The sequence below is a fragment of the Schistocerca nitens genome, chromosome 7 (assembly GCF_023898315.1).
Source record: "Schistocerca nitens isolate TAMUIC-IGC-003100 chromosome 7, iqSchNite1.1, whole genome shotgun sequence".
Lineage (NCBI taxonomy): Eukaryota > Metazoa > Arthropoda > Insecta > Orthoptera > Acrididae > Schistocerca > Schistocerca nitens.
The window spans coordinates 179,107,517-179,124,406 of NC_064620.1; positions in this window are offsets into that span (position 1 = coordinate 179,107,517).

Sequence of the window (16,890 nt, forward strand, 5' to 3'; positions counted from 1 at the left end):
CTCTTATTTACCTCGCAATGCTGTGTTCTAATGTCCTGGCATTCACACAAAATATCACTAATGTGGACTGGAACAAATTGACCCTCCTGAGTCACGTCATTGACGTGGTCATGACCAATTACTTCAACATAAACCATATCGTCCAGCTCTTCTAAATTAAGTAATCAGCTTCAGCTTCAACAACTAAATCATTAGTGCTGACACCACACCCCTGTGTGTCAAGCACTCCAACCATTACTGACTCAACATAAGCCACCGCCCTCACCATCACAGTTAGCTACAAAAGTCTCCTGCTCGGGGTACATTAAAATACCAATACCAAAGTAACCACTATCAACATCTGCATCATTCAGACAAAATTCTGAATCAAACAGCTTCGTCAAGTTCATAAGGAGGTACATTACATTTCTTACTACTATACATCTGTTTACTTATAACATCACAAAACCTATTTTCAAAATTAGTTCCATTAACAGAATATCACATAAACTCTCATCATCAAACTCCTCTTGATCTGAATTTGTTATTGGCCGGTCATGAAAATTATGTACCTTTTCCACCAAGTGAAGATATTAACAGTTTTCCTGGTTCTGATTACCATGGTTTTTGTTCTGACTATCAATATTATCATTTCTATTATTATTATTAGTTTTATAATGAATATTATTGTTCCTTATGTTACATACTGTCTATTTTTCTGGTTGTGTTGAGATGACTCCCGTTATAATTGTTGTTTCTGTTGTTATGTGAGCTACTAACTCTGTCTTCTTCCTCAAAAGCTTTGTCAAGTTTATCAACATGTTTAAAAAAATTCTCTAAAGAATCCTCGGGACCTGAAACAAGGCCGCACTGAACTCTCATTGGTAGACGTCTTTTCAAGGTGTCAATAAGAATAAGATCATAAAAAGGCTCGTATCGACAGATTACCTGGTCTGTACCTACTACCGTTCAAAAATGTTGTTTTGATGCCCATCTGTTTACTTTCGAACCAGAATTTATTCAAGAACATTTGTTCGAATTCATTGTCATATTTGGCTTTACATTTTGATTAGCCCATAATAACGCATCACCATCAAGGGATCATTTGGCTAGTTTAATTTTCGCAGAATCGGCAAGTTCGGAGGAAAACTATCTTTATATTGCCATAGGCAGTTCACTGGGAGTATTTTAAAATCCCCAGGGAACTATTAAAGAGATAAACTGTTACAAACTGGTACAAAATTTCCTTCGATTTGCGGATAAGACATATTTGTTTCAACATCACGTAGTCAGATGTTAATGTGTTGTAAATTTTCAATGTCTCAGTTTTATTATTAACACTGGTAATATGGCTACGAATTTGATCATTATTTAGTTTTAGTTTTTGTTAGATGAACTCACTTTCCTACTCTACACATTCGTGCATAGTTTTGAATTCGCTACTAATTCAGAGTGAATAGTATCTTCAATGTTCTCCACATGCAACCGTACATGATCGACCTTATCGTTTACTGTTTGAATTTCAAGGGTAGTCAACTCACGTAGCTAACTAATTTCTGAAAGGAAGTTTGCTGCTTGTTTCTACGAAGCCTGAATTTTCCTTTCCATTGTCTTAACAGTGTCATTTAGATCAATAATAGTCTTTTTTAGGTCATTGTTTTGAATTGTAAATTAATTCTTTAAAACAGTATTCTGACTTGTGGGCTTGTGATCCAAGAGTTGAGATAATCTTTCTAATAAACCTGAAGCCTGTTCATTTGGAGCAAATCCTAAAAAAGATGATTCCTGGGATGACTGTTGCAGGTTTTTGTGTTGACGATTGAGGACGTTGAGTACATGAAACCTTTCCAGTTATATCAAGATATTCCGTGCCTGTCATATTCGATGATAATATTGGGCCAAAACACGAAAATAAATCTATCTAACCAGATTATCGTCACACGCAAATTCACAATTATCCTGCCTATCAACAGTCACACGACAAAGGAAAGTTGGAAAAATGATAGTCTAAGCAAAAGTAATTTAAAAATTAAAAATTGTACTCATCTCAAGTATGGTCCAACGATGGATTGCCACACCACACTTCCTGTCTCGTCCCAACTGTTGTCTGCTAATCGATTGTCACCTGTCACAATCAGAATCTGAAATGTAATGCAAAAATCAGTATACAGACTTACACGTATCTCAAATCATCGGCACCATATTAAAATGCCACTCTTAATAATGAAAGGAGGGAAATACTTTAATTACCACTGACGCTGAGTGAGAAAAACATACAGCAGCTCAAGTTCTGACTATAGTTGGAAGGTGGTAATAGTGAATTCTCAATCATACCATCGGAACAACTTCATAATTTGGGCCTCCAACATTCACAAGTACGAAGACGAGTGAAACTAGAAAATTTAAATCAGAGTTAATGAAAGTTCACGTAATATGATGAGACACTCAACTTTGATATCCTCGGGGGTTGTTGCTTAAGAACGTCCGCGATCCTTGGGTCGCTATAGTACTAATTTTGAAATAAAACACAGAATCTAATACGTTTCTTGTCATATATTGTGAGAGAATACGAAGGACGTAGGTGGGACGTACATTGGTCTTCTGACAGCCTCCGAAAGACTCTCACACAAACAGCTTCCGAAGACAAAGCAGACAGAGGAACCTCGTGGTTCATACGTCACTTCATTTAATATAAAACAAAGCAGTCGAATGCATTACTGAATTCGATATTTACAAAATAACAATTGAAAATCATGAGGTAATTTTGGTTACATGTTTAAAAGAATGGGCCACGTATGAGAAGTTTACGTAGTTCCAAGTGTAATTTCAAAGAATATGAAGTACAATAATACAAATTATATTTCAATTAATTACAACTCAGTTACTCTGAGTAAAATATGACTAACAGTATTTCTGTTTGCTTTCAAGTAGAGCTGTCATTTTAGATGATCATAATGAATAAACATAGTATCTTTTCAGAAACAGGGGAGAGGTAAATTTTCAAAAATCTGTGGTGCAACATGATTCCACAGTTCATATCACGAAATTTCCAAATGGGATTGTTAACAAATGGCTTATTGCTCTTGCTAATATGAATCGGATAGTATATTAACATGAAATTTAATCTGAGATAACAAACTCATTTGTATTAATTTTTTAAAGTGCTGTTTACCACTGGAACTGAGTATAGACGCCGGCCGCTGGTGGCCGTGCGGTTCTAGGCGCTTCAGTCTGGAACCGCGAGACCGCTACGGTCGCAGATTCGAATCCTGCCTCGGGCATGGATGTGTGTGGTGTCCTTAGGTTAGTTAGGTTTAAGTAGTTCTAATTTATAGGGGACTGATGACTTCAGGTGTTAAGTCCCATATTCCTCACAGCCATTTGAACCTTTTTTTTAAGTATAGACGTAACAGTATAAAGACAAGAAAGTTAAAAATTCGTGCTGAAACGGCCTCTTCAGAGGATTTTGACGTGAGAAAGGACTTTCAGATAGGGATGGGAAGGTAGTCCAATTACAAAGTGTAATATTCAAGTTTCACTCTTGAGTCAAAATATAAATGAAGTGACCTAACAACTCCGGTTCCATATTACGTGCATATGTTGTATGCTCTGCTCGCTCCGTATTGTAGAAATATCTATCGAGTTAGCACTGAGATGTACAGAACAGAATTTTCGTTGCCAACGTATATTGCTTTGAAGCGACTGCTTTGCGGCGTTTGCTCATAAGAGCTCCGTAATATTATGGCTTCGCTAGTACAGACTGATATCGTTAAAAAATACTGCTGATTTTGTACACGCGTTTCATAGGCACCTTGAAAATTTGCATTTCATATATGAAATGAACTTGGATTAAGGATTTGAAGAGATGAAAGCAAGTGAATTTCACTTGTTTGCAACAGCTGTCACAGCTCACATGTCGCTGTTATTAACGAGTCTGTTTTAATAAGTTATGTTCCGCTGGCGTTGGGAAATGGCTTCCCAGAATGTCAGAATCAAAGTGTCTCGAAAAACATCAAATTTAAGGAGCAACATGCAGAAAATTAGCAATTAATCGCTCACTGAAAATTTAGGGACGTAATTTTTTCCACTATTATTTTATAGTGTCATATATGTAATCTTAGACCTTTTTTCGGGAACTAATTTACTGGTAGTTCATACTCATTCTCCATATTATCTCCTACAGTTTCAACACAAAGCGGCGGTTTCTGGTATAATAGCTGGAATTACGCATGTGTAGTACCTACCTACGAAAAGTTGTTGTTGTTGTGGTCTTCAGTCCTGAGACTGGTTTGATGCAGCTCTCCATGCTACTCTATCCTGTGCAAGCTTCTTCATCTCCCAGTACCTACTGCAACCTACATCCTTCTGAATCTGCTTAGTGTATTGATCTCTTGGTCTCCCTCTATGAAAAGTAGCTTTTCATATTTTGTCGTATTTCGATTTTCATCCATAACAGCAACAACTCTTCACAACTGCTGTTACGAATAAATATATTGCAAATAAGTTTGTTATTTAAGTTTCAAACTTTGCTCAAAATGTAAATAGACAGCTACAGATATCGGTCACATAACAGTTTCGGTTTGATGTTTGCGACATACGCAGTACAATAGGCTCACTCCACAAATATGCCTGCTCTTTGGCTTGTTCCATAGGTGCTACTATTTCGTGCTTGACGAAGATAAAATCCCACTTGTACCAAAGATGGTAGTCGCGCATGTTTTAAGGAGCACCGTCAGATCAGGTAAATCGTCAGATTCACAACGTCGGGAACATGACACAAATGCGAATAAAAGGTGATTCCGATTGTCAATAAATATTCACGATGTTGTAATAAGAGAACGAAAAGCAAAAACTGGCTCACATGATGTCAAGTGACTAAATAAATATTTTTAAAATAATAGAAATGAAGAGAATCAGCAAACTAGAAGCTATCTTCTGTTATAGTTGAAACTACTGTATACGTTATGTTATATGACGAACAGCTTGTAATGTTTGAAAATGTAGCGTAGAAAATCAAAGCTCTTTTAGTGAGAAGCACTGACTCATAGGTCGGGAGATTGCTATTGGGCAACGGATTAAAATGCTCCACTAGGAATCAAAAACTTGCACACTCTTTCGTTTCTCAGAAACTCGTAGAGAGCAACGCTAATCGAACTAACTAAGGTGTAGAGCTGAAACGTTAATTGTGACCAACGGACTATTTAAGGTAGCAATTACAAGATAAAGACAACACACGCAATAATTTCATTTTCGCTAACTGTAATTTAATAATGGAAAAATTGTGTTTACTGCGATTACTGTATAGTCGTTTCCACCAAACTGTTGTAGCTGTACGACAGCGTCTTGTTGACATCGCTCTTCACAAGCAAATTAACGTAAATAAACAGCCAACCGGGACGCGATCGTTACCACGTCGTAGGTGTATCTCGTTCATTTGTAAACACACCATAATTCACATCAGTGGCTGAAAATACCGAGGTTAACAGAGATAACTCTGTTCACAGAGGAGTTTAATTCAACTATGAGCGCGCTCTGGGGCGTATTGATATTCTACCCGCTCTAGCTCTCCCCTGAAGTGCCTACTGGCCACGGAACGGACCCCTTCATTATCGAGTCGCCCAGTTAAAGTGTCTTGGGGTTCACGCTTCCTAGACAGAAATCTCGAAACTTCCGTACAGATGCGTCATTTGCGAAGATTTTTCAGCTAATGGCACGATGCTCTATAAAGATTATCCTTGCTAAAAGGAGAAGCAACACTCGGAGGTACTGCTAAGCCGACTTTCCAAGCAGAATATAAAGAGGAGGGAATCGCTAAAGACCGGGAGAACAGCTAATGCAAAATTGTGGATAAGCGGATGTTGGTTTCCAAACTGTGTAGACGAGATGGCGCAACTGGTTGCAGAAGTTAATCACTGCGATCGCTAATAATCTTACTTTCCGTACATGGACCAAAAAGTCCCCCCTTACCGCTTCTCGTCTTGTACGGAATACGAGAAATCACATCTTGCAAGCATTTTTTCACTTCCATGTATGTTGGTACTGTTCCGAAAAAAATCCTTGGAAAAAGGGATGCTAAAATATTATTTTACCGTGGGTGGTTTTAATTACTTTTAAGTAATGACAAATAAGAATATCGTCGTTCGCAGTATTCACTATGTAAGTTGAACTATACGATCGTATAGTGGGATCTTGTGATATACAGCACACTTTAAACAGGATTTCGAGAAGCACGAGGTATTTATTACAATTTTCATGGTCGAATATGTTTGTTAAACGTTCAGTTACCCTAATGATTTCCTTCGATAGTAGCTGCAGCGAGATACATACTTAGTAAACCCCTTGTATTATTAGTGTGTATATGGTCTGTGTACGTATAGTTGCCACTGTTGTATCCACAGGGAATTTTCAATCCTATAAGTGATTTAAAAACAGCCCTGTCATTGACAATCTGCACCTACAGGAGTATTTATATCACATATCTAGTCGTGACTATATTCTGTACTAGCTTAATTAGGAGACAATGTTCAGTAGATATCCTACTGGAATGAAATGTTTGTTTTCAAACGACAGTGCAATTAATGAAATGTACACTGAAAAGCCAAAGCAACTGGTATACCTGCGAAATATCGTGTAGGGCTTCCGCGAGCACGCAGAAGTGCCGCAACACGACGTGGCATGGACTCGACTAATGTCTGAAGTAGGGAACTGACACCATGAATCTTGCAGCGCTGTCGTAAGAGTACGACGGAGTGGAGATCGCTTCTGAACAGCACGTTGCAAGGCATCCCAGATATGCTAAATAATGTTCATGTCTGCGGAGTTTGGTGCCCAGCGGAAGTATTTGAATTCGGAAGAGTGATCCTGGAGACACACTGAAGAAATTCTGGACGTGTGGGGTGTCGCATTGTCCTGCTGGAATTACCCAAGTCCGTAGGAATGCAATATGGACATGAATGGATGCAGGTGATCAGACAGGATGCTTACGTATGTGTCATCAGAGTCGTATCTAGAGGTATCAGGGGTCCCACATCACGACAACTGCACACGCCCCACTCCATTACAGAACCTCCACCAGCTTGAATAGTCCCCTGCTGACACGCACAGTTCATGAAATGGATTCATGAGGTCGTCTCCATACCGTATACGTCCATTCGTTCGATACAATTTTAAACGAGACTCATTCGACCAGGCAACATACACTCCTGGAAATTGAAATAAGAACACCGTGAATTCATTGTCCCAGGAAGGGGAAACTTTATTGACACATTCCTGGGGTCAGATACATCACATGATCACACTGACAGAACCACAGGCACATAGACACAGGCAACAGAGCATGCACAATGTCGGCACTAGTACAGTGTATATCCACCTTTCGCAGCAATGCAGGCTGCTATTCTCCCATGGAGACGATCGTAGAGATGCTGGATGTAGTCCTGTGGAACGGCTTGCCACGCCATTTCCACCTGGCGCCTCAGTTGGACCAGCGTTCGTGCTGGACGTGCAGACCGCGTGAGACGACGCTTCATCCAGTCCCAAACATGCTCAATGGGGGACAGATCCGGAGATCTTGCTGGCCAGGGTAGTTGACTTACACCTTCTAGAGCACGTTGGGTGGCACGGGATACATGCGGACGTGCATTGTCCTGTTGGAACAGCAAGTTCCCTTGCCGGTCTAGGAATGGTAGAACGATGGGTTCGATGACGGTTTGGATGTACCGTGCACTATTCAGTGTCCCCTCGACGATCACCAGTGGTGTACGGCCAGTGTAGGAGATCGCTCCCCACACCATGATGCCGGGTGCTGGCCCTGTGTGCCTCGGTCGTATGCAGTCCTGATTGTGGCGCTCACCTGCACGGCGCCAAACACGCATACGACCATCATTGGCACCAAGGCAGAAGCGACTCTCATCGCTGAAGACGACACGTCTCCATTCGTCCCTCCATTCACGCCTGTCGCGACACCACTGGAGGCGGGCTGCACGATGTTGGGGCGTGAGCGGAAGACGGCCTAACGGTGTGCGGGACCGTAGCCCAGCTTCATGGAGACGGTTGCGAATGGTCCTCGCCGATACCCCAGGAGCAACAGTGTCCCTAATTTGCTGGGAAGTGGCGGTGCGGTCCCCTACGGCACTGCGTAGGATCCTACGGTCTTGGCGTGCATCCGTGCGTCGCTGCGGTCCGGTCCCAGGTCGACGGGCACGTGCACCTTCCGCCGACCACTGGCGACAACATCGATGTACTGTGGAGACCTCACGCCCCACGTGTTGAGCAATTCGGCGGTACGTCCACCCGGCCTCCCGCATGCCCACTATACGCCCTCGCTCAAAGTCCGTCAACTGCACATACGGTTCACGTCCACGCTGTCGCGGCATGCTACCAGTGTTAAAGACTGCGACGGAGCTCCGTATGCCACGGCAAACTGGCAGACACCGACGGCGGCGGTGCACAAATGCTGCGCAGCTTACGCCATTCGACGGCCAACACCGCGGTTCCTGGTGTGTCCGCTGTGCCGTGCGTGTGATCATTGCTTGTACAGCCCTCTCGCAGCGTCCGGAGCAAGTATGGTGGGTCTGACACACCGGTGTCAATGTGTTCTTTTTTCCATTTCCAGGAGTGTATTTCCAGTAATCAACAGTCCAATGTCGGTGTTGACAAGCCCAGGTGTGTAACCGGCCGGTGTGGCCGAGCGGTTCTAGGCGCTTCAGTCTGGAACCGCGTGACCGCTACGGTCGCAGGTTCGAATCCTGCCTCAGGCATGGATGTGTGTGATGTCCTTAGGTTAGTTAGGTTTAAGTAGTTCTAAGTTCTAGGGGACTGATGACCTCAGACGTTAAGTCCCACAGTGCTCAGTGCCATTTTTGAACCAGGTGAGTAGCAAAGATTTATGTCGTGCGGTCATCAAGATTACACGAGTGGGACATCAGCTCCGAAAGCCCATAACGATGATCTTTCGTTGAATGTTTCGCACGTTGACACTTGTTGATGGTCCAGCATTGAAATCTGCAGTAATTTGCGGAAGAGTTGCACTTGTGTCACGTTGAACGATTCTCTTCGGTTGACGCGCGGAGTGGCAGCGCGGTAGAGGCGTCATGTCACGAATTGCGGGGCCCCTCTCGCCGGAGGTTCGAGTCCTCCCTGGGCATGAGTGTGTGTGTTGTCCTTAGTGTAAGTTAGTTTAAGTAGGTTGTAAGTCCAGGCACCTATGACCTCAGCAGTTCGGTCCCTTAGCAATTCAGACACATTTGAACATTTTCCCTTCAGTTGTCGTTAGGCTCGTTATTGCACGATCTTTTTCCTGCCGCAGTGATGTCAGAGAGTTGATGTTTTGTCGGAGTCTTGATATTCACGGTACACTCGTGAAATGGCCGCACGGGAAAATCCCCACGTCATCGCTATCTCGGAGATGCTGTGTCCCATCAATCGTTTGCCCACCAAACACCAAGTTCAAATCTTGATAACCTGCCATTGTACGAGGGCAGTTCAATAAGTAATGCAAGACTTTTTTTTCTGAAACAGGGGTTGTTTTATTCAGCATTGAAATACACCAGGTTATTCCCCAATCTTTTAGCTACACAACACTATTTTTCAACGTAATCTCCATTCAATGCTACGGCCTTACGCCACCTTGAAATGAGGGCCTGTATGCCTGCACGGTACCATTCCACTGGTCGATGTCGGAGCCAACGTCGTACTGCATCAATAACTTCTTCATCATCCGCGTAGTGCGTCCCACGGATTGCGTCCTTCATTGGGCCAAACATATGGAAATCCGACGGTGCGAGATCGGGGCTGTAGGGTGCATGAGGAAGAACAGTCCACTGAAGTTTTGTGAGCTCCTCTCGGGTGCGAAGACTTGTGTGAGGTCTTGCGTTGTCATGAAGAAGGAGAAGTTCGTTCTGATTTTTGTGCCTACGAACACGCTGAAGTCGTTTCTTCAATTTCTGAAGAGTAGCACAATACACTTCAGAGTTGATCGTTTGACCATGGGGAAGGACATCGAACAGAATAACCCCTTCAGCGTCCCAGAAGACTGTAACCATGACTTTACCGGCTGAGGGTATGGCTTTAAACTTTTTCTTGGTAGGGGAGTGGGTGTGGCGCCACTCCATTGATTGCCGTTTTGTTTCAGGTTCGAAGTGATGAACGCATGTTTCATCGCCTGTAACAATCTTTGACAGGAAATTGTCACCCTCAGCCACATGACGAGCAAGCAATTCCGCACAGATGGTTCTCCTTTGCTCTTTATGGTGTTCGGTTAGACAACGAGGGACCCAGCGGGAACAAACCTTTGAATATCCCAACTGGTGAACAATTGTGACAGCACCACCAACAGAGATGTCAAGTTGAGCACTGAGTTGTTTGATGGTGATCCGTCGATCATCTCGAACGAGTGTGTTCGCACGCTCCGCCATTGCAGGAGTCACAGCTGTGCACAGCCGGCCCGCACGCGGGAGATCAGACAGTCTTGCTTGACCTTGGTTCAAATGGTTCAAATGGCTCTGAGCACTATGGAACTCAACTGCTGTGGTCATAAGTCCCCTAGAACTTAGAACTACTTAAACCTAACTAACCTAAGGACAGCACACAACACCCAGCCATCACGAGGCAGAGAAAATCCCTGACCCCGCCGGGAATCGAACCCGGGAACCCGGGCGTGGGAAGCGAGAACGCTACCGCACGACCACGAGATGCGGGCTGCTTGACCTTGCGGCGATGATGACACACGCTTTGCCCAACGACTCACCGTGCTTTTGTCCACTGCCAGATCACCGTAGACATTCTGCAAGCGCCTATGAATATTCCACAAGAAATTTCCGGTTTTTTCAACCAAAATTGGCCGAGAAAAAAAATGTGTTGCATTACTTATTGAACTGCCCTCGTAGGAGCAGGAACCAAGAAAACAACTGTGTCAGACACTTGTTATCCTATATAGGTGTTGCCGACCACAGCGCCGTATTCTCCCTGTTTACATATCTCTGTATTTGAATACACATGCCTACACCAGTTTCCTTGGCGCGCCAGTGTATAAAATCAATACAGAGTGTTAAATCCCACTCTTAACATAACTTTGAGATTGGGAGAGTACCTGTGACCTTCCTCAAAACTGCTCTCCAGTTTAGTAGACGGACACACTAAGTTGGTGGATACTGCTTAGCCCCGTGGAACAGAAGACCTACACACTGAGTGGCACTGACAGTAAAGAGCTCAGAACATGCAGCTGGAACGCATCACATTTACTGTCATTGTTTCCGTATCTGCCGATTCGTGGAGCATATATGACTGACTACAGCGCTAGAAGACGTGGTACTGCTGCGTCAATCTGCTTGGTGTTGTTGGTCGCCACGAAGAGGATACACGTTGCGTACCTCTAAATTCTGTCCAGACTGTCCAGACGGTACACGTCGTATACCGTCCCCAACGTTCTACAGCTAAAACTGTTTCAGTAGGACACAGATCACGAGTCGAGACTTCTGTTCGCTCATAAGCCCGGAACAGAAACTGTACTTAAGTATACGTTCATATAAAAGCACCTCAGTATGCCTCAGATTCCACCCGCATGGGAGTCCCTTTACACGTCATACACCGTCTTCTAGCAAGGCTCACGGCATCCACGTCTGCTCTTCCTGCAACGAACCTTAGCACCCGTTACAAAATCAGTGCCTCCCACTGCACGGGTCATGAAGCTGCCAGCTAATCACCTGCACATCATACTCCATCTAGACAACTGTTCCAGAACATTCCAAAACTCCTCCTACGATTAAGGACACCACCAATCAAATTCACTTCTCTCCTTTTTGGCGGGAAACGTCGCTCACCATTTCTCATGAGAAGATTTGCGAAAGGTCAACTCGCGTCCGCTGATCGTGACCCCCTCTCATGCCTCCTCATTAAAAGGATGCCTTCTTGTCTTGTTATCGCTCTCCGTCCCCGAAAGCCAGCCGCCGGTTGCTTTTTAGTGGCAGGAATGCATCCAGTCTCTCTGTTTACCGGCGCCGCACACAGGAACAGCGCCCGTAGGGATACAAAGCCACTGCCTCCAGACTGTTTTCAACAGAGCAGTAAAGATATTCGTCTCGGTTAAACACGACACGTCTACTTTTGAAAACCGCCTTTGTATCGGTCGCTGCCTCGTCAGGAACGCGTAACGGTCACAACTCCCTGCTATCAGCGTCCATCCCAACTTAATGCCCGGACACGCAATACCATACAAAAATGTTTGTGCAATGTACTGCCCAGTCTCAGCCAATGAAATGAGCAATTATCGAACCACCCGTCGTCAACTGCAATGTCATATAGAATTAAGTATGCAAACGAACTGGGGCAAAGTATTGCCGCCTTACATAACCTAACCCAAATATGGATAGTTTAATCTTCAATATGAGATGGTTGTAAGTACATTTTCTATCCACTGAGAAGTGCCTCATTATTCCGTGGGAAAAAAAGTTGTTAGAAGTAAGCAGTAGCAATTGTCTCATTGACTCAAGAGTTGATATTATAATAAAACACGTACAAAACTAAATACACACCACCGGCCATTAAAATAGCTACACCAAGAAGAATCGCAGATGATAAACGGGTATTCATTGGACAGATATATTATACTAGAACTGACATGTGATTACATTTTCATGCAATTTGGGTGCAGAGATCCTGAGAAATCAGTATCCAGAACAACCACCTCTGGCCGTAATAACGGCCTTGATACGCCTAGGCATTGAGTCAAACAGAGCTTGGAAGGCGTGTACAGGTACAGCTGCCCATGCAGCTTCAACACGATACCACAGTTCATCAAGAGTAGTTACTGGTGTATTGTAACGAGCCAGTTGCTCGGCCACCATTGACGAGACGTTTTCAATTGGTGAGAGATCTGGAGAATGTGGTGGCCAGGGCAGCATTCGAACATTTTCTGTATCCAGAAACATGCGGTCGTGTGTTATTCTGCTGAAATGTAGGGTTTCGCAGGGATCGAATGAAGGGTAGACCCATGCGTCGTAACACATCTGAAATGTAACGTCCACTGTTCAAAGTGCGAACGAGAGGTGACCGAGACGTGTAACCAATGGCACCCCATACCGTCACCCCGGGTGATACGCCAGTATGGCGATGACGAACACACGCTTCCAATGTGGGTTCACCGCGATGTCGCCAAACACGGATGCGACCATCATGATGCTGTAAACAGAACCTGGATTCATCTGAAAAAATGACGTTCGTCGCTGAGTACACCATCGCAAGCGCTGCTGTCTGCAGCGTCAAGGGTAACCGCAGCCATGGTCTCCGAGCTGATAGTCCATGCTGCTGCAAACGTCGTCGAACTGTTCGTGTAGATGGTTGTTGTCTTGCAGACGTCCCCATCTGTTGACTCAGGGATCGAAACGTGGCTGCACGATCCTTTACAGCCATGCGGATAAGATGCCTGTCATCTCGACTGCTAGTGATACGAGGCCGTTGGGATCCAGCACGGCGTTCCGTATTACCCTCCTGAACCCACCGATTCCATATTCTGCTAACAGTCACTGGATCTCGACCAACGTGAGCAGCAATGTCGCGATACGATAAACCGCAATCGCGATAGGCTACAATCCGACCTTTATCAACGTCGGAAACGTGATGGTACGCATTTTTCCTCCATATACGAGGCATCGCAACAACGTTTCAGCAGGCAACGCCGGTCAACTGATGTTTGTGTATGAGAAATCGGTTGGAAAGTTTCCCCATGTCAGCACGTTGTAGGTGTCGCCACCGGCGCCAACCTTGTGTGAATGCTCTGAAAAGCTTATCATTTGCATATCACAGCATCTTCTTCCTGTCGGTTAAATTTCGCATCTGTAGCACGTCATCTTCGTGGTGTAACAATTTTAATGGCCAGTAGTGTAATTTATCTTCTGTCATGTGTTCAAAGAAAATTCTCTTGCATTATTAAGCATAGTTACGTGCTAATACTGATGATCGTGAGTACATGCGCGTTTTATCTTTTGTGGGGAGGGTGTGGGGGTACAAGCTAGTATCTGATTGCACTCGGGGCTAATGGTCTCTGAAATATTGGGAACCACTGATCTAGAGGCTCGACACAGTGTAGTCTGATTGCCGGGTAGGTGGCCAGCCTGATTTCGGATTCGTCTCGCCCTTTCCACCACCACAGTGGCTGGGTAGCACTGGGTGGGGAACCCCCCAATCGCACAGTTGCCGTCGGCGTGTGCGCCACGCGCCCGCGATTTTCATTTCGGAATTAGCGAGCACCGCTGATTGCGGCCAGTATTAAAATGGGTCCGAAGGGTGGACGGGACCTGTTGATTAATTTGTGAATATTTAATGGTGCAGAGTTTGGCGCCACAGCGTCGAGACCTGTTTAGTGTTCAGAGGCAGGCGGCAGCAGAGGTAAACGCAGAGCCGCGTTCTCTGCGTCGGCTATGTACGAGGTTAAGCGACAGTTTTCCATCTCTGTATCTAGCCAGTAGCAAATTAGGCCTGCTCTATTTGTAAATGAAACAGTAATATTATTTTAACGATTCGATGTCTCTGCTCTTTTGGGAAGCTATTGGACGAAAGTTGCCAAAACAGACCCCATTTTGTTTTTGATACAACAAAAACAGAAAACAGGAAAAAACTATGTCTGACAAACTTGAAATATTTACTTTATAGTGTTGTGCATCATTTACATTGTAGACGTACGAAGCATAATTAAATTTTTTTATGGAGAAAGACTCTTTTGAAAAGCCTTACAAAACAGTTGCCAAAATTGCACCCATACTAAAAGTAATCAAAGTAGCACTGAACAAAATTTGCATAAGCTATCAAATTAGAGAACATCTTATCTACTTTCGAAGTATGTGTAACATAACATTTTCTTAAAGATTACAGAATTTCTCTGTGGTTTTTTTGCTGAGCGCAAGAGCTCTGCTGTATGATGTTCCTGTAAGCTTCCTTGCTGACAGTTTGGTTATGTGACGTTGAAGAAAAGATTAAACAAATTTTTCTCAGAAATTGCGTCTTTACAAGAGTGTTCAATGTTATTTCTCTCTGTCAACTGTACGACCGTTCTTCACAAGTCATTATGAGTAATTCCAACGAAAGAAGCTTCCATAGCAGGACAAAACCAAACCACTTCTTTCTCAAGATCTTAACCTAAAATTGGAAGTTACCTCTTTTTGTTTTGGGCTATTTCGTAAGTGTTGTTTTTGGAACATGGAACTGTTTATGGACTTCCTTCCAACCTATCTGCTTTTTCTGAACTGCGTAAACAGCTTTCGTCATTTCAGATGGACTCCATCTTCTTTCATCAGCCTTCCCCATTACCCTCTGGAAATCTGCAATAGAATTCCGAGAGAATGAAGGACCCTTTTTAAGCAACTGCAGGGGTTCAGTTTTCGCTGCTTCAGCCCAAGGTTTGTTTATGAAACAAATTTTTTACCAAATGTGTAAATACTTCAGTCATGACCAATTAACCTTAATCATTATTATTGAACCCCTTTAGGTTGAAAAGCTTACCTGGCAATATCTGGGAGAAGTAAAGAAAAATGTAGCACAATGTAAAAACTTTTTCCGTTGTCAAAACATGTAAAGGTGAACTGATAAGTAACAATTGAAGTGGGCAACTTCCGCAGTTTGCTACATAGAGGCAGAAGCCTAAGCTGCTGCTCGCTTTTGGTACCACTAGGGTTCAGGGAAATGCAGAGCAAAGAGACATAGAGTCCACTTTAGGGGAGGATTCCTAGAGCACTTTCCTCTACTATTGTAATTGGTGTTTTATAGGATTGAAAGGAGGCTGGAGACATTTTCGTATTCAGTGAGATAATATATAGCTGATTCAACCGAAGAAATAAGTTATGCACCTCCAGATCATAGCAGTACTGTAAGAAAAAGATTTGTCCAAACTTTTCAGGATGCACTGTAGCATATTACTCTGGGCCTCGTCGTGTGCTAGTTGAAGAGATCAGCATAAAGTAGTTGTGTGACCACAAGGAATGCAGCGTCAGCACAATGGCACATCTCTTAGCCTAAGACCGAGCAGTGAAGGTGTGCTTACGGGGTACCATTGCAGAGGATGTTGATAATTGTTTTATTCAACTGCTCTTATAAGTTGGATACATAGACGGTAGTCGCACTTACTGACTGGGGAAATTGATTTTGTGATATGGTTTCTGACATCTTCACTGCAAGAGAGAAAGATTTTTTGATTGATTTGATGAAGACTTCCTAATGAAGTAACAATTAATTTTCTTTGTTTTAAAGCGCTCGAGCATGCACAGCATTGTAATAATTTAGTATCCAGCACAGAACTTTCACCCTCTTCTTGTTAAGAAAGATTAACTCAACGCAACCTTCTGTAACCTGTGATGAACATGTGTAGTTTGTTTTAATTCTTTGAACACACAACTTTAAAGTATTTTCAGAGTTGTCACTTCTCTGCAGTTCATGATTATATTGAAGAATACTGAGGTGTCAGGTCAGCGGGTTGTTCTGAACACAATTTCGACACAAAGCAAGTCAGTAGGCTGTGGAGTGGAAGGGGTAGGCTAGCAATAGAACAGTGCATCACCATTGACTAGACACTCATTTATTGAACACATAAGTCAGGTATTACCCAAAAGGAACAATCAGTACAAATTAAAAAATAATATTCTTTTCCTTTAAGTCACTCAAACATTTAAACAGACAAATAGCAATCATTTAACTGAAAGCCTTTTAAGAAAGCAAGACTAGAAAATTTGAATGATGATTTAAAATCATATTTAAATAGGCTCTGACCGAGCACACATTTTAAAATGAAATACTTCCTTTAAGGAACCAGCGATCAAAATTAATTACATAAGCCTCAACAACCATATTACATCCAAGACATTTAAGATTTAACAGTAATATATAACATCAGGGAGCTGCAGTCCCAAGTTTTAAGCAGCACGTTTC